This window comes from Myzus persicae, unplaced genomic scaffold, assembly GCF_001856785.1.
Source record: "Myzus persicae strain clone G006 unplaced genomic scaffold, MPER_G0061.0, whole genome shotgun sequence".
Taxonomy (NCBI): domain Eukaryota; kingdom Metazoa; phylum Arthropoda; class Insecta; order Hemiptera; family Aphididae; genus Myzus; species Myzus persicae.
In genome coordinates this window covers 212,918-237,637 of record NW_019102383.1, presented here as the reverse complement: position 1 = coordinate 237,637, position 24,720 = coordinate 212,918, and the positions used below count along the sequence as shown (strand labels likewise).

At 26.0% G+C, this 24,720-nt stretch overlaps 1 protein-coding gene across 2 annotated transcripts in view; it reads left to right on the top strand.

Annotated features, from left to right (window-relative positions):
• The window catches only part of LOC111031982 (5-hydroxytryptamine receptor-like), a 203,062-nt gene that overhangs the window by 6,392 nt on the left and 171,950 nt on the right, over positions 1-24,720 (top strand). Inside the window, exon 2 of one of the 2 annotated variants that reach the window (XM_022312136.1) lies at positions 16,559-16,615. The exons of the other annotated variant lie outside the window; for it this stretch is intronic. The gene's annotated coding sequence lies outside the window, so the exon portion shown is untranslated. The remainder of the gene's footprint in view (positions 1-16,558; positions 16,616-24,720) is intronic. 2 annotated transcript variants of the gene reach the window in all.

Genomic DNA, 24,720 nt, shown 5'->3' with positions numbered 1-24,720 from the left:
GCAGAGTATTTTCCGAGAATTTTGATTTAAAAATTGATTTTTGAGCAAGCAGTTAATTAGTATTAATTATTATTAATTAGTTATTAGTTCCTTTTAGTACGTATATGTTTTGATACTGAGTTGAAGTACGCAACAAAATAATGGATCTCTTCCCCTCTCGTCCTTATTTTAAATTCTTATAACTAATTAAATACTTATTCAAAATTCGATTTTTATGTACATCAAATTATTTTTCTTCAGAATATAAAGAAAAGGTATAATAAAATATAATTAATATATATTAAGTAGGTATTTAAAAAAATGTTCAATTAACTGTATGTATTTAATATTTCATTAACCAATGTTGAAAATTATAAAAAAATGTATTGGACTAACATCTCGTTTACATATTTGTTCATGTTTAATGTGTATTCGTATTATCTGTTAATTGATATGTAAATAACATGTACACTGTTTCTCTGTTTAACTTTGAATTAACTTTGTATTCGATTTAAAAAAATTTTAAAGCAATAACTGTGAGAATCTAAAATATTATCTGAATATTATTCTTATAACATGATTAGAATATTATTATGGTATAACAAAATAAATTATAATACATTTTAATAATTATATTATTTTCGGTTAGGTTGTGGTGGTTTGTAATCCATTAGGTTTCTTTACCATAAGGCTCTTGATATATTTAGTTAGAAGAAATATATTATCGTGTTTTTGGCTTTTGCCATGAAATGAAAAAAATCTGCATTTATAAACGTTTTACTTATGCGCAATACGTTCCATTCCAGCAAAATGTAACAACAGTCTCTGAAACTAGAACACCATATTTATCAGTATATCGATGAAAAACATATTCAAATCAGTGGTGGTATCAGATCAATACTGTTCAATTTCGAAGGACAAAGTTAAGAATGGCCTTATTTTTATGTACATTACCTGGGTCCTGTGAACCTCATTGACGACCCAAGGCAGTATTATTTCATAGCTCGACCCAAGATATTGCTTTACCTACATCAATATTTTAGCCCACTGTATTTCCGCCCTTTTTACATGGTACTGTGTGTACAGTATTGCAATGACATGTCACTATCATCCGGATTTCAAATAAACAATTTACAGTTTTAACAATAAACTACCTGTAAAGTTTTTTTTTGTAACTATACGTGGTTTTTTTCACAATCGTCTAGCACGATGCACAAAGCCATGCATATATAAAACTGGATTTGTATTGTACGACATAGACGCAACAATCTTAAACACATTTATGTTAGTCAATATAATAAAAACCAAAACACTCAGTGTTTTAATGATATTATTTAGAAGGCTACTTAAATTCTCTATTTTAAATTATAAGCTGCGAGATAGAAAGCTATTGAATTTTTTTTTAGAAAACATTTATTGGGAAAGATAGTACTGCAAACATTTTAAATTACTATGCTTTTCCGCTCAGTTGGTTTTTTAAAATTTGATTTTAGTTCTCTGAAAGGTTTCTAGATGTTTCTTAGAAATCATAATAAATGATTTAAAAAAATTGAGATTCATATTAATTGGTTCTTTAACAATGATCAAATGGCTAATTTTTTATATAATATGTTATTTTTTTATGTTATATTACACATCACACATTATTTTTGTCTAAAATAATTCAATATTCTCGATGAGCATTACTTTTATGAATATTCAATATTTTAACAGGGTAAACATAGTGATTTAAATTTTCAAATTAAATTTTTTATACTTGTTTAAATATCAGGTGACGTATTCATTACTTTAGTGTACCTAGTCTAATATAATATACAGTATAGTATTGCATTATGTAGTATAGACATATACACATATTATGATAATAATATAATCCATAATATATTACTTTAAATAATTATATAACACACGGTGTAGTATATAATTTGTTATCTTTAAAAATATATTTTTAAACATTTCTTACTATGGTGGTGGTTAAAATATGGTGCCTGCCTGTATTTATCTATTTTATTAACTGAACGATATAATTCACTACTCCGTACATTTAATATTTAAATTTACCAAGTACAATAAACGTTGTTACCTAATATTGTTTAGGTATAATTTATAATATTATATAAACATTCTACATATTATTTAAAGATGTATATGATCATCTGTTATTATTGTTATATCCGAGTAGAACGCTGTAATATTATTTGTAAGTTTATAATCTAAATACAACTAGTACCTATACTAAAATAACAAAGTACATAATTATACATATGTGAAAATATATTCAGTTAATACAATTGATATTTACTTACTAACTAAAATAAAAACTCGTGGGTTTTAATGTTGGAATATACCTCCGGATCCCGATTTTTCTCTGATTAATAAATGTATTGTTCCATAAGATTTGTTAAATAAATACATTTTCGTTATAATAATATAAATATAATATAAAATACCAAAAGTTGAATGAATTATATTATATGTTAGAATGAATGGTTCTAATAGTTGTTTTTTTTATCATGGTATTGAAGATTATTCACGAATAAATTAATTTCTGTTTGAATAGAAAAATTAAATTAAAAATATAGTACTATTATTTGGTACTGATGATTCGCTAAAAAAATGTACACATATTTTTATTAAGTTCTTTATAAAAATGATAATATTTAAAACCAATTTTAATTATTGTACTTAGGTACCTCTCAAAATACATTATACACATTTTAAATGAGTTATCGTTTGCTATTATTATAGTTAATTAAATAAATATATTTTATGCGATAGTATTGATAGGTATTAGTAATAGGTTTATATGGGTTAATAATATCATTTATAGTATATTAGTAAACATCTAATTCGCTTAATTACTTTAAAACGGATGTATAATTTATTTTAATAAAAATCATTCTGTATAAAATATATCAGTTTCTAAATATTAAACTTAATAACTAGTTATTAATTTCTCAGTGAAATTTTGTGTGTATAAGTATTCAAGGTCAATGTGGAAATTCCAGAAAATTGTTGGGCAATATGAATATTTACTTTAAAAATGTTTATATTTCCGAGAATTTTAATAGAATGAAAAAAATATATGTACAGAATGACCAATATTTATCGATGGCAATGCGGAATTTCAAAAAATATTTATATGATACATAATATTGTATGGAGTCTTATTCTTATATATATAAATTCATTTTTAATATACATCAGTATAAAAACATTATAATGTTGAGTTTTGTACAAATTAAAAATAACTTATATAAACTTCAATTTTTAATTTTAATGTCCTTTAATAGTTTATTAGGTTAGACAATCCATAATGATAGGATATAGAGTTCATCTATTTCTTGTTCACTATCAACTATCAAGATGGTAAAGATTGTGAATATACTCAATAATAATAATAATTTTTATGATCTCGACATTTCCGAATTTCCATAATGTAAATACAGTCATGTCTCGATAACTCAAATCTCAAGGGGGATAAATATAAATTCAACTGATATATTTTCCGAATTTTATATCTCCAATAATATAACATACAAACACTTCAAGAGACAACAAACAGATTTAAGCCATAACAGATTTCGAGGTATCGAGATCTGAGTTATCGCGACTCGATTGTAATTATTATTGTTAGTTTGTCACTATCATCCTAGATATCTACATATTATATCTACTTACTTCTGTGTATATGTTACCCATATAGGTAGTTGTATACGATAAAAAAATATAAATAATTGTAAGCGAATAGAAAAAAATCTCACAGACAACTATACACTGAGCACCCCATTAGGTTATACCCATAACTGGACGTATTTTAATTAAAACATATTATGTGTACAACCAAAATTGTTTAACATTATAAATGAAATTACTAATTTGCATATTAATAGTACATGGAAGTAATCCGTGTCGCAATAAATAATAATAAAATATAAAATCATTAATTTTAAACATTTTAATTAAATATTAATATACTGCTTATAAAATCAGTTTCTCTGTAGTTTACAGTCTATAATAAATTTTATATATTATCAATTGTTAAATTTCTCAAAAAAAATAGTTTCATCAATAGGTTGGATGACTTTGTCAGGAAAACTGTAAATAAAAAAGTATATCTTTAAATAAAAATTGAATTAAGACTTCTTAGTTTACATTTCCCATTTGTTGTTGTCTATTAATAAAACGTAAAAAACCATATGTGCTGATTTTTACGTTTGCCACATACATCGAGAATTTTATACCTACGCATTATTTCTGAATTTGATAAAATGCCTAGTTTTCTACTTTTCCCGTTTCATATATTACAGCATAAATTATTATTATTATTATTAATATTAATTATACAGGGTATCCCTTGAGGATATACCCGTTAGACGTAAACAAAAATAGTTTTTGCCATTTTGCTTATGAGCTGACTAAAAAAATGATTGAAAATCATTGAATTAATGAAAACAAAATGTTGAAAGATAAAAAAATTCAGAAAAAATTAACACTATAAAATGGATTTTAATTGTTTCAAAAATAAAAAAAATTTAATTTTTTTATGTTTTTAAAAAAATAATTTAATCAAATTAAAAAATAAATTATGTATAGTTCTTGTCTCTGTGAGTCTAATAAAAAAAAAAACAGATTTATGATATATTTATTATATCAGAAGATATTGTAATGGGTAAATCTTCAAGGGACACTGTACATATTCATTATTCATATTTCTAATATTAATCAATTCATCAAATAAATTGAGTTATTAACTTGCTTGAAATTTAAAACATTTAATCAAAGTCTTTTCTATCAGATGACTTTTTTCATTCACATTTACAATTATTAATCTTGGTATGTGTAAGACCAAAAAGTATACGCGTTTTACTAAATGTGTGGTAAAGGTTTATTTTATTTTGCCATCATTATAAAAATGACACATCTAGTTTTAGAAAACGACCATTTTATATAAGTCATTAAACTAGATTTGAAAGAACACGTTAATGTATTTCATTCAATGGTTTATCAAGATTCAAGGAAATTAAAGAAGCCGAGTTAATAAAATCAATACCGTGAAGTAATATTTGTACGCAAGCTTTTCAAATAACTTTTATAATGAACCCAATAAATTACCGTTCGGTTATAATTCACTTTATTATTATGATGACGCCAAAAAACTAAGTTATAATCTTAAATCATTCGAAATATTTAATATTATGTATATTATTTTAATATACCTAACTAATATGAAGTAGACCGAAACACTCCGCTTATTCAAAAAAATTATAATCTGTAGTCTGTAAATGGTCGTGTAATTAAGTATTTATTATGTAACAATATACTAATTAATGATAGACAATCGGTATTTTAAAATTAAAATCACAAACATAATATGAAAAATATAAACACATAACAATTTATCGACAATAGTCTTACATTTATTTTTTATTGCATGATAAGCTGTGATCATTGATAGACAATGACATGTATTTAATAATTTTAAATTATTTTTATCACTGCACAATGTGTTAAAAACTTAGGTAATTATGACATTTCTATGATATAATTAAATAAACACACCAGCAAATTATACACGATTTACGCTTTCTATTTTGTCATCGGTAAACTGACAAATACAAAGATGCAAACGATTTCCCCATTGGGAAACGAAGTATAATAATAGTTTAATTTATATATTGACGTTATTTTTAGCACAGAAATAATCGGTTTGGTATGTGTGTGGGTATGTGTTGGTATCGGCGTATAGTGGGTGTATATTTTTGGAGTAAAAGATGTTTAGTGGACAAAAGTTTCAGATGGAAGCAGTAGTGGTTGGCATGTGTTCAGGTTGTCGATAAATAACTATTATCCTTTTAGTACGACTCCTCTCGAGCACTGACTATGCCCGGCCGCCGACGGATATTAGCCGCAATTTCCTGAAAGCACTCTAATGGATATTGCCGCGCGGTTTCCTCCTGAGCCTTTTCTCCGTAACAATTAGGATTCGGCATTTCAATCTCTCCGTGACCGCATAGTCCGGCAATTCGTTTGGTTTCTATTTACCTCCATACCACATTTCCGTCGTCGAAACTTTTCTAACTGTTCCCGACTAGCATGAGAGTGTCGACGTGTTGATGGTATCAAAGTGGTCACTGGTCACTGGTGGCCACTGATCATGGACGCTGGTCCATCCCTCTTCACTGCTAAAGACATTGAATGCTATTAAATTTTTGATTGTCAGGGCAATATTTTCCAAGTCAACAATTTAAGTCTATTCACCGTATAAATCATTCATAACTCTTTCTCTATTAAAAAAATAATATAACAATATGTGTCTGTAATAATTGCATGTTGTTTTTTTTTATCATGGTTATGCGTGTCGTTCATTCATGTAAGTACGTTATGATATACTTTTGGCACCATGGCAACTGTGATGAACTTGAACTCCAGCAATGGAGAATACGATACCTATATGACTTTTTGTATTGTGTTTGCCTAGGAAAAAAATTGAAAATGAAAACATTGTTTTAACGTACCTACCGCGTGTTGTTTTATGTATTTTATACCCTCTCGAAAAGCGCTCCCTTGTTTACTGGATGAATTTCCTAACACTATATCTTACTCTTTAATTGAATTTCAAAATAAAATCAATGATTATTTCATTTTTCTTAATACTTCTGTTTAAAATGTTTAAATAATAAATAGGTAGAATTGATTAAATTGTCAATATTAATGTTCTTCTGCCAATTATTCTATTTTATTTGTACGATTAATAAAATAAATAATCAATAAATAAGTATTGTAAATTTCACAAGGCATATTCCTATATGTTATTGTTATACAATATAAAGAACAACCACATTAACTACAATCTATTTAATTAATATATTTAAAAAAAAAAAAACAAACGCTAGAGGACAATATTATATTTATAATTATCAACGAATAATAGCTCTGGATTACATTAAATAATAAATACAGTTTTTATAAAATGTATTTAAAGGTAACAGATATCAGTTTAATATACCAAATGCTTTCCGTTATTAACATATCCAAAAGGGCTAATATAATTTTTCCAAAATATAATCTAATTTAAAGGCTCATAATATGACATAATACTCAATAATGTTTAATTATACTAGAAATATAAATAGCAAAAAGTTAATAAAGTCAATATTAAAAAAAATATGAAATTTCAAGTTTTAATATATATTTAAGCATAATATTATTTAATAGTTAAAGGATAATATTCTATATTATAAATTAAATAATTGGTATAGCTTCCTACCTAATTTTTTAATATAACGGAAATTGAATATTCCAATTTTTAGCAATTTATTTAGTTGTACCCAGATTTCTAGAAGTAATAAAAAGGTATGGAAAATGGAAAATATGAAATATTTGGGTACAGGTTATTAAAATGGAAGAAAAGTAATGAAAAAACTCTCCTAACCACATCCGCCAACCTATACATATATAATTTTTCATATCCTTTTCTCATTCTAAGCTTAAAGTTTCATACTGTTTGTAAGTTTTTCGGGTTCCACTTGCATGTTTTTATAATATTCCAGCCATAAAAGTCACATCAATAGTCAAAACCATATACTAAATATGAATGCAATACATTATAAAAGCGTAGTCGTTAATGTGTTCTCAACTTTAAGTACTAAATAAAGTTGTATAATATTGTATATTATCTGTACAACTAGTTAATTTAATTATAAATATACCTATATACTATATTACAGTAATAAATAATTAATGCATGTACCTATTTAATTTTTTTTAATGTAGCTAGTAAATAATCTATTCAACCTCAGCCGCTATTTATTAAACTTTTTTTTAAAACTTTTAATGATTATTATATTCATACATCTCAAACCGATCTAAAATATTATTTGAAACTAATATTAAGAATATATTTATATATGTAGATATATTACATGATACTTATTTGGCAAATATAATTATCTGAGTTAAAATAATTGTTTGGTTATTAAAATTATTTAAATGTACTACACCACTTGAAATATAACCAGATTTAATGTATGGTTAAAATAAATTGTTGAATTGGCTCACTGAAAAATTATTACATACAAAATAATAAAAGAAAAAAAAAAGACAATTTGATAATAACTTGTTTTATATTAATAATGATAATATTTATATAATTACTTCTTCTTAATTATATGTTTTTATATATTTAGCAACGTACCTACACATTTTTTTTTGTACAAAAAAAATAATTTTCAATAAATTCAAAGAAACGAGTTTGTTAATACAAAGACAAAGCTAAAGAAATTATATGTTTGTGTATTTAAATAATATGTGACAACTTTTGTTCCTTTAATTATTATTGAGATTTTGTTCACGAACCTATACTTATCTTGAAATAGTTTAGTAGGACCATTTTCATTAATATCTGAACAAGTAATTCCAAATTCCAGTCACGTAATTTTTACTTTATACGATGTTTGTTTATAATCGGTTATCAAAACAGTTTTGAAAAGTTGATCGTTTTGATAAACCTAATACGTCTTATATTAATTATTAATGAATGAATTATTTTTATTAAATTATAAACAAAATCTTGAACTTATGATGTATGTGGCTTAGGACGCCAGTGAATATTGTGTTTAATTTTAGTTTACAATATGTATTTATATTTCAATTTTTTTTTAAATTAAACGACTTACATAATGAGTGTTTTTTCAATATAACTATTTATTTAAATTCTCGGGAACTTACCACGATCTATATAATCTTCTTTCTTGTAGATATAGAGATATATACGTGTGTAGAATGAATCAATTTTTGCCAAAACATTGCATCTGAAGTAGGTAAAAAAAAAAATAATATACTTCAAAAGTTTCAAGTACCGAAGAATAATATTTTTAAATTACCTTCAAAAATAAATAACTAATACTATTATTCTTAGTTTAAATATTTAATTTGAACTTAAAATGCTTATCAAAAAAAATTGTGTATGTTTTTTAAAGATTTTTAGTACAGTGTGAAATACTTATGAGGAACCTTGTCCTCAATTGTCTATCCTCAACTATAAAAATTTAACATTTTATCAATTTTATATATTTTTAACTACAAAATGTATTTACATAATATTCATTTACAAATTTTGTAAAAATATGTATCATTAATTTTTTTAATTGCTATAAAAACAACTTAGAAGGAACCTTGTATTAAATGTTTCAGATTTTAACTGTATGAAAAATGTTATTTCTAGATTTATCGAAATAAAACAAAAAAAATAAAAATTGAAAATGTCTATAATAATAGCTCAAAAGTGAGATAATATTTGTAAAATTATAAAGTATGTAATAAATCATAACTTAAATGTTTGATGAAAATGCCAAGTATCTACGATTATTATTTTTTTTTTATTAAGAAAATTGTTAATTTTAGCTAGGATATCAAATTTTGACAACATTTACCTTCAATCGCTCATAAAAAATATTTAAAGATTGATGCTAAACTTTTTTTAAATACCATCAATACAAATGTACGAGATATCTTGTATTAAATTTTTAAACTTAAGGTATGAATATTAAATATTTTATACATTTTTAACTACAAAATAATTTTCAAATGTTCGTGATTGTGATTAACTACTTAAAAATATGGATCAATTATTCTAATACAGAAATATATTATATAATAAATATATCTTATTTATATTTGTATACAAAGTGTCAAGTGATTCATTAAGCATGCCCCTCTCTTGTGTTCTGTAATAATAAATTTATTTAAATTCTGGTTTTGAAAACTGGTTAGTTTTCTTAAAGATCACATTTTCTAATATTTAGTACTTGATTTACTACATTAATACTCATACTTAGTATCGTTTTGTGATAATACAAACCTTTTTTTGAAGTGAGATATTATAGATCCTTCATTTTTTTTATTGCAAATTATGAAGATATGATTTTTTCAAAAATATTGGTGTATTGATATGAATCAAAATTTCACAAGTATAATTAGATCGAACTAGGACAAATACCTATTTCACTTGTTTTAAATTTCATGTAAAAATAGAAATCGTGACGATATGATTCACAGCAGACAAAAGTACAAAGTATAATTGCTGCAGCGTACCTATGATACTTGTTCCTCTTAGTCGTTTCTACATCATACAAACATCGTGATTAGGTCAACTTTTTATTTTAAAGATTACCAGAGAGACAGAATGGTGGACCGATCCATCGCTCTCTGTCCAATATGTCGTATGCATCACATTTCATTCAAGTTTGACCAAAAACAGTTGTTATTTTTCGCTTACGTCAATCGCCACCACCTGGTTCTCATTTTTTCTTATTAAATTAGGATATATTTTTTTTTATTATTAAATTAACACAACTACTGTTACGCGATCACCTATTGATATTTGTTTTTACACACATCGCGTACATAAGGAGTGAACTAAACTGTATTGTTAGACTTAAGTATATCACAAATCACTTCATTAACGGCGTTGTGACTATGGGCTATGTTATTATTTTTCGTTTTAATATAGATAACTCTTTTACTGCGTCCAGCTACGTTGCTTAAAGCAACATGTTAAGTCAGTGTAATTGATATTTACCACCCTTATTCACCGGATTTCATCATTACCTTGACGGGATTAAAATTAAATGATCACCATCATCATACTCAACTTCTCGTTTAAATTTCTATAGAGATACGTCAACATTTTCAAATGAATTGTCAAATTAACAAGTTATAGTAAAATATTGTGGTGCTCATTAAAAACAAAAGTTGTACAGCATACTTCTTAAATGGTAAAAAAAAATTAAGTATTTGAAAATATAGACTGTCTGTATAATGTAGATACCTACTTAAAAATGACAAAATATTACATAATTTTAAGAAATGCATTATTATTGGATAAAAGTGTGATGAACATAAACTTGATGAATCATCATATTATAATATACCTATCATCTACTTAAAATGTTATTGGTTTTAAATAAAACAAATAGAAAGTAACTTTATAAATATTAAAATATAGCTGTGTTGGCATAATACTCATTAATTAAAAAATATGTTAGGTAGGTAAAATTGTGCATATGATAATAAAACCGTATATTATGCTTAAGTAATATGATATTATAGCATCGTAAATAATTATATTTAACTTACAACTGAATCGAAAATATAATATTATAGTATACAAATTAAACCATTTTTTTTGACTTTTTAATAAACTACTAAGGCGTGTAGTTAAAAGTTCCAATTAATATAACAATTGGGCCTTGCATTAAATATTTTCTATCAAAAATCTTTTTTTATAATCATATAATATTATGTTATAACTTGTAATTATTTATTGTTATTACTTATTATAATATATAAATAACTCATATTTTACTTTTGTTGGTCTTACATGTCTTTATTAACAATATATTATACATTTTCCCTGCATTAATTATCTTTTTTTAAGTATTTTGACATAGACTCTTTTTTATCTGCTTAAAATATCAGTTTAATGTTGACTTCATTTCAGATGGCTATAAGTGTTAAATACTATCCTGTCATCGTACCTGCTGAGATAGAGTATATAGTATTTTTTTAAAAAAGGTTTTTTTGTGTCATTACAGAAACTTATTGTGTTGTGAAAAGTTTTTGAAAATCTTAATCTTTATTGTATTACTGATGTATAGGAGTGATATGATCTCATCATTTCATTTATAGGAGCGTAGAAACAATAAGTAACTTGTTTATTAAATAAAAAACTAACGGTCAACAACTCCAGTGATGAGGTCAATGAGGATTTGTGTATAATTATGAGAAAATATAAATGTTTAGACATGGTTGACAAAAAAAATGAAAACCAGACAATTGGTAAAGATAATAAGTTTGATGATCAACATTTTAGATATGAGGAGAGGATAAAAGGTGAAATGTTGTTGAAATTTATGGTGAAAGTTTTCTAATTACAGTTGGCCGGGCATCTTTTTACCCTCTCCTGCTAATGCATGAACCACTCTGGTGCCGCTTTTGAATCCAAGTATTAAGATATTTTGGTATTTTTATATGTATTTATAATTTTTTTGTTATTTCATGTTTGTGTCACAGTTATTAAGTTGGCAGTTTTGTATACCAAAAACAGGGTGATTTTGTCGAGTCTGAATAAATACCTTTAGTGTTTATGCCTTCCAATAAATGTCTGTTTTTTCGTCGTATCGTGCATCTAATGTGTAATCGATAAATGTGTGGACGAATTTTTACAGATTATAAAGGGCTCGGACATTGTATTTGGTTTGGAAGATGAGCTTTGTGTCCGCTACAGGTTATATGATTCCTAGTTTTAAAGAACAAATATATTTTTTTTATGTACCGGACGAGTCAGAGTTGAGGAGTCACTGCCCAAGGCCATCACCGTTACCGCATATTTTTGTTTCTGTAGCTACTTTGGGGTAGTCTGTCGTTGTCGTATTGTTAAACGTTTTTTTTTTTTATTGTATTACTGTCTGTAACTGTATCTGGGTTGTTGTTATCTCCACTCAAATGACGCTGCTCGATTTCTCGGTATAGTCTCGGCGTTTCGAGTTTTTTAGTTTACTCTGAAAACAGTTATAAACGCCAGTGTTCCACAAAGCGGCATTTTATCCCCTATTCTATATACAATTTATGTTTCTGAGCAACCAATCACTCTTAATATGTCAGTAGCTGACCATTCTGATGACAAAGCGATCATTTCTATCAACGATGATCCTCTCACTGCCTCTAAAAATCTGCGAAATCGCCTTGTAAATATTGAAAGTTTTACTAACAATAATCACATTAGGTTAATGTTTACCAAAACCAATTTATTCACACTAACTCTACAATCAGATAGTTCCAGTTCTTTCCCCTACTGTTTTATATCTTTTTCTAACACTCGTATGAGGACTAACTTGTGCCCACCATAAAGGAACTATAAGACTAAATAAGTTACAATAATTCAGACTATATAAGTTCTAAATAATCGCCTACGCATCAATATTAAACCGTCATATTTGTTAATTTTAGTATATATTATTATTGTATCAAATGATACAGATTGTGTATTGCTTGTAAAAATAAAAACCGCTGAAAGCAACGTTTCGGCCAGGGAAAAGAAAAATGTCAAAAAATACTTCCCATGTATATACATTATATATTATGTTTAATGTTTATACATTATTTAAACATACATACATTATACATAATTTATATTTACTTTCTTCGTTGACTTGGCTTTGGTCAGCACGGTTCGCCAGGGCATGGCGCGTACGTAAATGGAAAGAATTCCGGTGAATGTTTATCATTCCTATTTATTATTAATCCATAAAATGAAGTACAAATCAAAAAAAAAAAATTGTAAATAAATAACCTATCCGATAAAAATATCCATATGGAAATTGAAAAAAAAATACTTTTTAATATAAATGTGTAAAAAATATGATAAATATAGACGTTTATCGTTATCGGTTATTTTATATCAAATACTATTAAGTATTTCAAAATGAAGTAAGTGGCAATATTAATTATTATAATATTATACATTTATTTTTAATGAATAATTTCTCTCTAAATCCCTCAACTGACCCAACTTCAATGATAAGAATATTTTTCATGAAATTCTCGAACACGATTATACTCAACTTGCGTGTGCGAAACTGTAGATATTATGATTGACAATTTTCTCATATTTTATTGGCATAGAGGAGATCGATGACACGTCAAATCGAACTTTCTTGCCTAGGGAAGATGACTGAACTTCGAATAAATCCAATTATCGTCATGAATTTATTTATCAATGTACATATTATAATATATATATTGTTATTATTAGAATAGTCATGAAATAAAATAAAATGTAATTAACTTTATTTAAGGTGTAATAAATATGATATTTATTGAGGTATGTGTAATATAGATACCCATGTAAAATAATATATTATTATGATATTATAATTGCGCATTTACGCCTCATTGGTAGTATATAGTTATTAAATTCGCTATTCTATTGACGAAATTTTAATTGGACCATTAAAATTGAAAGGTTAATAACAAAATATTAGAAGTTCTTGTCTTATATTGATTTATTAAACGTTTACTTTGATCAGTACCTAATGGATTCAAAATTATTTTTCATCAGTAAAAATACAATAATACAACTGTACGAATGGCGAAGATAAATCATATTATATCTAGGATTTTAAAGAGAAATAACATTTGTACATGAGGGTGCATGTGCAATAACCACGCACGAGCGTATATATCACTAAACAAATCATCGAGAGCTTAATAGTCTGGACAACTTTTATCCAAAGTCATTTATTCCCATGAAGAATGTCTTGACGTGTAGTGCCGACGTTATTTCTTGAATTTTATGCGAAGATATCTGTCAGTAGATTGAAAAAAAAACCCCGTACTAAAACTTTTACTTTTTTTCACATCCTTTTTACTTTAAATTCTATTAACACAATACCCACATTCATGAAGTTCAGTAAGTATTTACTTTTTTCATACAAAGCACTTTATGCTAAAGTGACGAATATATTAATTAAATGTATTATTTCATATTATTTTAGAAAGAAAAAGTAGGTAATCCACTCGGCTGTAAAGATTGTTGTAGGTCTCGAATGTGCATCGTCAGTGAGGAGGTCAATTGATATGTTCAATTTGAATTCCGTCATAAATAATTGTATACGAAAAACGATTTTGAGCTAAGTTGGTCTGTCAACTTATATTGCCGAATAATTATCATACAATACTTATATTGTTATTATAGTAATAATTAATTTGCTATAAAAATACGGTAAATAATCAATAGCTCAAAATATAACTAAATATTTGGGAAATATCATTGTTTATAAAAAATATGATTAGGCTTATACGAAGTAGTTTCGAATGCATTTTAATTACAGAAATACATTATGTAAAACCGTTATTCATTGTTTAAATATTCAATTCCATCAAAATTTGAACTTCAAATGTCTATAAAAACAATTATGCTTTTATATATATCGGTTTCAGTAAGGTCAATTTGATTTAATAAATCATGTATTACATTTACAAGCCATGTGTATACAAATTTGAACATCTTAGAAGTTTTACAAAATAGTTCTATACATTTTGTCAACATTTTACACACACATTTCATTGTAAAATCAATTCATTAATCGCTGCACTAAAAATCTAAAAAAAAAAATTATATTTTTGATTGTAATATTAGCTAAGTCAGTTTGTCTTGGAAATTTTTTTGAGCTTTTAGAAAATAATATTAATTGGATTAATGAATATTTTTTTTATTTATGTATTTCTCTGTAGTATGCCAATTAAATTACTTAAACGGTTATATAAACAATACTAATTTAAATTCCAACTTCTAAATTCTGAAATCATATTAAGTTGTGTTCAATGTATTTTAATTACGGTACCTACCTAATAAATATCATCTTACAAAAAATATCAAATATAATGACATCACTTTTGATCTATTTACTTAATCAGTACAGTCTTAAGATATAAGATAGAATATTTGGTATGTTGTATAACATGTAGTCAATAGGTAATAATATCGAATACAATATCAGTTCAATTTAAATTGTCGTTGAATCGCAAAATTATATTTACCGTTAAAATATTAAACTTGCGTTATAATTATATTAGCATCAGTTGAATTTTATTTATTTGGAATAAATCAACCGTTGGTATATTGCAATCTCTATACGTACGATTGTCAAGCAATCGCGTTCCATTTGATAGGATAATCCATTTCAACAAAATATACGCCTGTGTGCCGCCAGGGAGTCGGTCGGTTAGGGAAGAAAACCTTTTTGCGGAAAAACCCTCAAAGTCCATTAAAAAAAAATACATATATAGCAAAAGAAATCTTCATGAATGTACATTGTACACACAAAAAGGCAAACGTATAAATTTTAATCGACTTTTCTAAAAGCTAATAAAAAAATTATTAAGTAGCAAAATAGGTTTAAAATGCATTTACGGTTTATGCTATTAGCAAACTTTCTTTTCTATTTTAAATATAAAAAAAACGTTTTTCTTGACAATTTTAAGCGTAAGTATTAAAAATGTCCCTTATTGTTCTTTAATTCATTTCGTGATATGTACTCATTTCCTTTAAATGTCTATGGTTTATTGGTATTAGGTATAGGTGCCCATTAAATCGTTGGTAGTAATTTGTTAGTATCTAATAACATATACTTGAATTTGTAGGTGGCTAAAAAAGTATATATCACGTGTAGCTATAACTTTTTGAGACTTCGTAATTCATATGCTTTTTATAAGCAGTAATTCCCACCGGAAGTCAGTAAATATCGAATTCTGGTTTAAAACTTTTCAAACTATCAAATCGTTTTTTACACACACACACACACACACACCCTTATAAATATTAACTTAAACTTTGTAATTTGTGTTAGATCTACTTTGAGACGATATAAATATTATACCTCAAGAGCCTGGACGTTGTTACATGGTTGTCTAACCTTTGTTTTTCTACTATTTTTTCTATTATTTTTTGACGGTATGATATATTTAATATTATATAAAAGTATATAATTTAGTAACATATATAATGTACTTATAGATATCGTGTTAAAAGGCAACAGACAGTATCACAAGTGTCGAGAATCATGGAGAGCGGGTACGTGCTTGATTTTATATAATGTCGGGTGCAACTGTTACAGGATGTTTCATGGTGTTCTGTTCCAAACCTTAAGAACTATAATATCTCAACAGTAGAATATACTTTACATTTTACAATGTATATTTTACTCAATAACACGATAAAGATAAAATACAAAACACCCTGTATACGCCACAAGACTCAAATGAACGAACTTTTATATGTACACCAAAAACATTTAACCTCATCGTCCTTACCTATACCACATTATTATAATATTATCGAGTAGGTAAAGCTGCTGATGTATGGCCAGTATAATACAACTACGAATACTACGATGTTTTTGTTATTATTGTACTATAATGATTGATTCTTGGCGTTTAATCCATTTATTCTAAAGCATCGTTTCGGTTACTACATAACATCATATGCACATATATATACATATAATTCTATACTTTAACAAGTTAGAAAGATGATCTCTGTTAAAGATTACCGATATAATATGACTGCAGACATGCCTGGGTTACACATTTTATTTTAAACATTTGAGTTATCTTTTAATTTGTCGTTAACTACAGATCGTTAATTACGATTTTAGCCATCGTACAAATAATTTGATATAATAACAATTGTATTATTGACTGTGTATAGTCTTATACTATTATGATTATATTATAATATGTGAAATACAAATATGAATAATATATACTATCATAGTATCGTTTGTATATTATAATATGGTTATTTAACTGTTTCAATCAAAGAAGAATCAAAATTCAATCCACATGTTTGACAATTGACAAACTTACTATGTCGATTAGTTTCCAAATCAACTGAATTAAATTTGATATACTTTTAACAATTTCAATTGTGTAATACTAGTTTTTATTTAAAAGTATGGATCGCGAATAGTTAAGAAAATGTTATTGATCATTACTAAAATTGAAAATACTAGTTATTTGTGAAAACAAATTTTTATTATTATCAATTAAGAAAATCTATATTTATGCTATTATTTATTACGTTATTTGTAATTTTAACTAAAGACTTTTAAATACATTTTATTTTTCAAATTCAAAATATTAAAACTAAGAAAATGTATAATGAATAATGAATAATGATAAAAATAGTCAATAAACAGCTAGGTATCTATAAGCTAACATAGTATATTATAACCTACCTACCAACAATGATGAGAATACCTGTCCCAAAGGGTGTAGAATACTCCTTTGTGCATTATGAATGTGCAAAAAGATAAAGGAGTATTATTAATAAGCAGAGCCTTTGTAAGACATTATTTATGCGCTCGGCACAATTTAGGTTATTTGATTTAATTAATTTTTACAGTAAATGTGTCCACTTTTTCCTTTATGACACACCTGCTGTAAATTAACTGTTATTCTGCCAATCTATGTGTGTGTCGATGTATAGGTATTGTACCCAAGAGATAAATCCAATATCTTTCAAATAAATAGTTCTAAACATTTGATTAAATTCCTCGATCGTTAACCTTCTAGTGAAACCATGTGTTTCGTAACAGAAATGACTTTACGAACTCATAACGGTAGTTTACAGTTCGATTCACTTCCGTTATTACTGATATATATCTCCAAAATAGCCGATTGGTGCAAGTACTTAATGATATGTATCTTAGATCAGTTAAACTGTTGTCAAAAGTAATGTCAAAGTTGATATAATTATGTGCCATCAACCATTTTTAAGTAGTTCCTCATCACCTCTCGTTTACTATACAATGAATAACAGTAATATTTCGAGAATAGTAGACTACTTAATAAACAAATAAATATCGTTTAACTATATATTATCTAGTTAAATAATACTTTGTTAACACTAATTTAACTTTTCTAGAACTTTAATTATTTCAAATTCAGTATCAAAATAAGTGTTATTAAAATACTATGAGTTTATAAATACTTGTTTGAAAAGACATACATAATTATGAATCAAAACCACATTGATATTTCTTCTTATATGGAGTGATCCGTTTAACGTAATATACTCATTAGTTCAGAAAACGGTAACGTGTTTGAATATGTATTATTCTATTTTGCAAAGTTTTAAATCATTACATAACAACATTTTTGAAAAAAAAAATTATAAATTTTACTTTTTTTTATCTTTATAATTTTTTTTTAAATTTCTATTTTTTTGAATGTATACATTTTGAATTTCATATTCCTATCCAGATTATAATTCGTAGTATTTCGATACATACAAATTTAATTTCAGATAAGTAGTTCATTATTTCTATATTATGTATTTAAAGTTTAGATGATCAAAACCTAAACCTATAACCTAACCTAACCAACTGTGTACCTTATCTAGCAACATTTTATAGTAGGTATCTCTGCACCACTCTTTTATTCTTTGACTTAACTTTAAATAAGTAAAAATCATTAAATAATCGTCCAATAATCGATTTGTATGTATCAGAGTACTTCAACAAAATATATTCTGCTTTGAAATAAGCCTTGAAAAAAACGTTAATAGTTATTAAATTAACATTTGGCCTGAGTGAAATGGATTACCCAGTATAGTTACAAGATTATTCTTATTATTTGTATCAACAATTATTGTGGACCAATGTGTAGGAAAAATACTAAACATGTATAACATAAATTAGTTTATTTAATTAGTTATTTATTAGTTATTTAATTAATTATTTGTCTTTTTAAAATTCAATTCTCAACACATTTTTAAGAACTATTAAGAAAGTAGAATGAAAAATAGTATATGTAAGTTTAAGTTCGTAAGTTTCTTAGAGTTAAAATGTTTTATGGTTTATAATAATTAATGTAACATTTTCGTGTTGGATGTGTTTTTGTAATTTCTGATCATAATCCAGTGGGCAGTGAATTACTCTCTGTATACACATTGTTATACCAACACAGCGGTGGCTTGAGTTCAAAAACAATTGTACCTATTGCCTATTGGAATATTATGTATTGTATTTTTTTGCTTTCTTCTGGATTATTTTTATGACTGCATCAGAATGCACCATCTACAGCTGTTTTGCATTTAAATCCACGCCAGGAGGCCCTATGCCAGTACTCAGTATGTAAAACGACAATGAGCTCTTTTGTGTAAATGAATCGCCTGCTTGTGAAATATCTGGTATTTGTTTTGTGGTCAGCTGTTACTGTTGTCTTTTTTTGACCTTTGGAAAAGGAATTGGGTGTATTTGACAGAAACCATCAGTTCTAACGGAACATTTCCTACCACTACTTCTCCCAGACAATCCGATCTTGGAAATAAATATCATTTTTGAACGGTCATATAACAAGCATAGCTGGTTGTCGCTAACGCGTGTGTAGAATCGTTGGGTTTAAAGATAAAAATAGAAGAATGTGTTTTGTTTTAGTCCCTTAACAATTTTATCCAAAAAACAAATGTGTCGACTGAACATTGTCCTCGCGTATTTTGGAAACTTTAATATTTATATTTTGGATATGACTTAATTCCTACAGTTAAATGTGACAGTAATAAAGTATTTTAATTACATTTTTATGATTACTTTATTAAGATACCTACATAATATGTTTTAAACTCTTTCAAATATCAACAAAAAGTACAAGTAGACAAATAAAAACTATGATGTTGTAATATCAAATTGCATTGAATGTTAAAGTTATCAACGGATACAGTTACAAATTTGGTGGTTTGCATTTTATATTCGACAGGACTGTCACGTAACTAAGAAGCTGAACATTAGTAAATGTAGGGTAAATAAGGGTACCGTGCTCACAAAAGAACTTTTCGAATGGCCATTCATTTTTCATTTGTCCTCTTATAAATGGTAAATCCAATTTTGATTCCTGAATAAGAGAACCCACTTCGGTACCAAGAAATTTAAATGAATCAATAAATTGGAAAAAAAACTATTTAGTTATCAATAATTCAAGTATTACACATGAAAAGACCAAACTATCTTCACAATATATAAAGAAAAGGTTTAATTGAAATACATTAAATATCAATACAAAACTAAATTATACTGATTCAACATGCAATACTTATAGGATAAAATGTTTTAAACCCATCGCCCGATGTATGAGTAAGATAATAATCAGGTGTATCGAACTATTTATAGTTTATACCTACGTAACTATATCTCATTTCCATGCGATGAAAATTCATTGGGGTTTTATCTCGATAAATCGCACTGGTAGAAAATATAGTTTATTTTATTATTATATCCTCTAAAAAATAGAATTCTTTAAAATGCATGCTATTATTCAAATATTATATTTAAATGTATTTATTTCTATGTTTGTAAATTATTATCATCCAAAAATAAAAATTCATATTTTAATTCTTATTTTATAATTTATTGAACAACCCAATGCACAGTAACTCTAAGTATGTATTTTTTTTATTTAATGAATGAATAATATTTTAGTATAATGAACTATCTTAGTGTTTATTCATTCATATTCTTCTATTCATTCAAAAAGCTATATTATACACTTTAGCCAGTGTACTTTACATCAAAGACAAGAGTTTTACAAGTAGGTACTAAAATATCATTCAAATGTACATTTGAGATATTGTGATATTTTTTTACGGAATTACATCTACAAAAGTCACCGTATTTAGTGACAAACAGTTTAATGTATTTACTATTTAATAACAGTTGTAAAGTTTTATGTAACACATTAATTATAGAACAGAAACCTATCTCAGTAGTTTATCTAAACGTAAAGTAAATTAAGTCCCAAAAATCGTAGAAAAATGTTCAATTTATGTCAGCTAGTAAAGTTTTATTATAGTTCCGTTCAAAATATTTTTTTTTATCTGTTTCAATGACAAATTATTGAGACAAATTAATATCATGTCATTATAAGTAATAACATGTCCTGCACTAGAGTGAGTTAAGTGACACGTAGGCCAACAATCGTTCACTGCTGGTGCTTCTTACCTGTTTTTATATTTTTATAAGTATATGAAAAAAATATGTTTTTGTGATTTTCATAAAATGGACATATTTAAAATAATTTTAGATCTTCGTGTTCTACTAAGTTAATCAGTATTTAAAGTATATAAAAAATAAATTATTTTATGGATTAAGTTTAAATGACGTTGTTTTTAAATGATGTACTACACGTTACACGTATTTTCATTTCACATTTTAAAACTATATAATAAGAAATTTTTTTATGGCGTTATTATTTTCTGATAAAAATAATAATAATATTAAAATTGTTTTAAGTCTCAAAACAATAAAGCAAATTAAACAAAAAACCATATGTATATAAATTAAAATTTTTGTTTTAGTTAAACTTTATATTGTTATTTATAATTAGGTTCACTTTGTTTTACGTACCTACCTATTTTAGTGGTTTTTTATAAACATATAATTTCATTGCATACATTATGTGGTTGACAATTTCTTCAGTGTATATAAAATATATTTTTACATCAACCATCTTCATTAATTGAGATCTATTTATCTGTACTTAGGAAATATTGTCATTAAAGAATAGTAGACTATACTAATTTTAGTGTTGTACACAATAAATCTGGGGTTCAGGAAAATATGTTGAATAATTTATTGACAGTAGCATTAAACATTAAGTACAGTGGAGACGATTGGCTATTTAACGCAACATCATCATTGTCAGACCAAACTGACAATTTTTCACGACTGTCAATAAATAAAACGTCAAATTATTAAAACAGCTTAATATAATAGACATTCGGAGATTAAATTGAAGTTGTAGAAAATTGAATTTATACAGGTATTATGTATAGTAAAATGTTCAAGATCTGAAAATATTAATTTACAGACGTTTAATACTATAATATTATTATGGTTGTATAAAAGTAAATAATAATAATAATTTAGAACATTTTCAACAAACCTTATATTGGTTATGAGTGTTATGACACGTCGATATACTTAGCAACCACATTAATAATTAATAGTAATTATGGTAGTATTAATTATCAACCAAATACATTATGTTTCAAATAAAAATATTAAATACAGCTACTAACAAGTTCTATTATTAGGTATTTATATCATTCTATATTAATTGTTAAAATGTTTAAATAATCCAAATGAAAAAATTATAAAAATCTTAACATTACATAGGTCATAGATAATCATTAATCAAATTTAAATCTAATATGATTTGAAATTATTCTTAGTATTTAAAATGAGGGGGCATAATATACAAACTGACAAATTGCATTTCTTCTTGACTCCATAAGACCACTACAGTAAGAGGAATAACAGATTTCTGGATTCTGCGTATGATTCCAGTATTGGATATTCATTTAATATAAATATACATATAACTACACTCAGTTGTGCGTATACGCCCTCTGAGTGTAAGTACCAGCCAGTGTCGCAAGCTCTCGGATGGGTAACCACCCGGGATTTTTAGCAACATATCCTTGTAAACATACACAAACACTTGCTATAACCCAACCAACACAAACAACTAATGAAAATAAACAAAAAAATAAACACCCTCCTCCCGCCCCTATCGTACCACCCTCACACAATGATCTATGTTGCCGTGGGTTCCCCCTAATTAATATATATATATATATATATATTATATACATAATACATATATCTATAAATATTATACATAAATATAACGTCGTATTATATAGGATAACCAAGCATGCTCATTGTTCACCCTTATTTAATCCCCTAATATTGCATTTATTAAAAATACTTTTTTTTTAAAACATCCAATATAATGATATAAAAATTTAAGTAAGTACCTACTTAAAAGAACGCATTCTTAAAATAATCAGAATTCAATAAATTACGAAGGATGAAATAGGGGTAAGAATGTATGGTGAATCCCCATGCATATTACTATAAGGGTACACGTGCCGGATGTTTTGGGTTTTCTAATAAAATATCGTTCTATTTATTATGATATCATGCAATTTTATGTTTTTATTAAATCAATGTCCCTTGACAAATCTGTAACCACCAAGCAGAATTTACCAAAATTATTATTTATTAATTTCAAGATTTCGTAATACATTTGTATGAGTTTTAAATGTTATGCAATCATCATTTTAAAACTAAATTATCTGGTCAAGTCCAATAATACTAAAATATATTTAACCATGATGTAACATACCACAAACATATCAAAGTATTTAAGAGACTCGTAATAATTATTGTATGCATAAAAGTATATATTAACAAGCTTGTAGTCACAAGTTTGATTATAACTTAAAATATAAATGTTAGATAGTGTTATTACAAAAATGAGGTAAGACTGACAGCTCAATGAATCATACCATAAAGCATAAACAAATAATTATATATTTTATTTGATATCAACAAACCTGTTTGTATCTAACGATGATAATAGATTCTTCTGACTGATATTTAAATCACGGGTATTCGATATTTTTATTTAATGTACCTATACTATATAGAAACCTATAATCAACATTACTTATCAATTAATATTAGATTATTATAAATTGACTATGAATATATTCTTATATTTGAGCAAAACACTGAAGTGTATGACAACTAGTGTAATTTTAAAATATTCAAAGGAAATCAATCACACATAAAACTTAACGTTTGATAACTTAGACGTAATAAGTTACTAACATAATGTGAGTTAAATAAATATGAAAAACATACACGACATAGTAGGTATATTGAGCGTAATAAAACTTTTTCCTAAACGTGTCGCGGGCCACATTGTTAAGATTATTATCGAAGTACAAATATTGTATTATAATACAATTTAAAAGTTAGTAAGTTCTTTATTTTGACAATTATTAAATTATGTTATCGCATAACTTTATAAAGACATTACAAATATCTACGAAATATTTTAGAACTTAATATTCGATTTAAAATTAATTTTGTTCCATATGCATGTACTTACATAACATAATTATTAGAACATATGAAGATAAACAATTGAAATGGTCTTCATTTTATAATTAAACTATCATTGATTTTTAATTTAAAACTAAACTCACTTTTAACTTACTCAACAGTGAGTGAAGCGAAATAAGTTCCACTAAATGTGTCATTATCTTGTCTGGAACGCTATTCATTATCATCATAAAATTCAAAATAACAGAAATACCAATCGATCTAG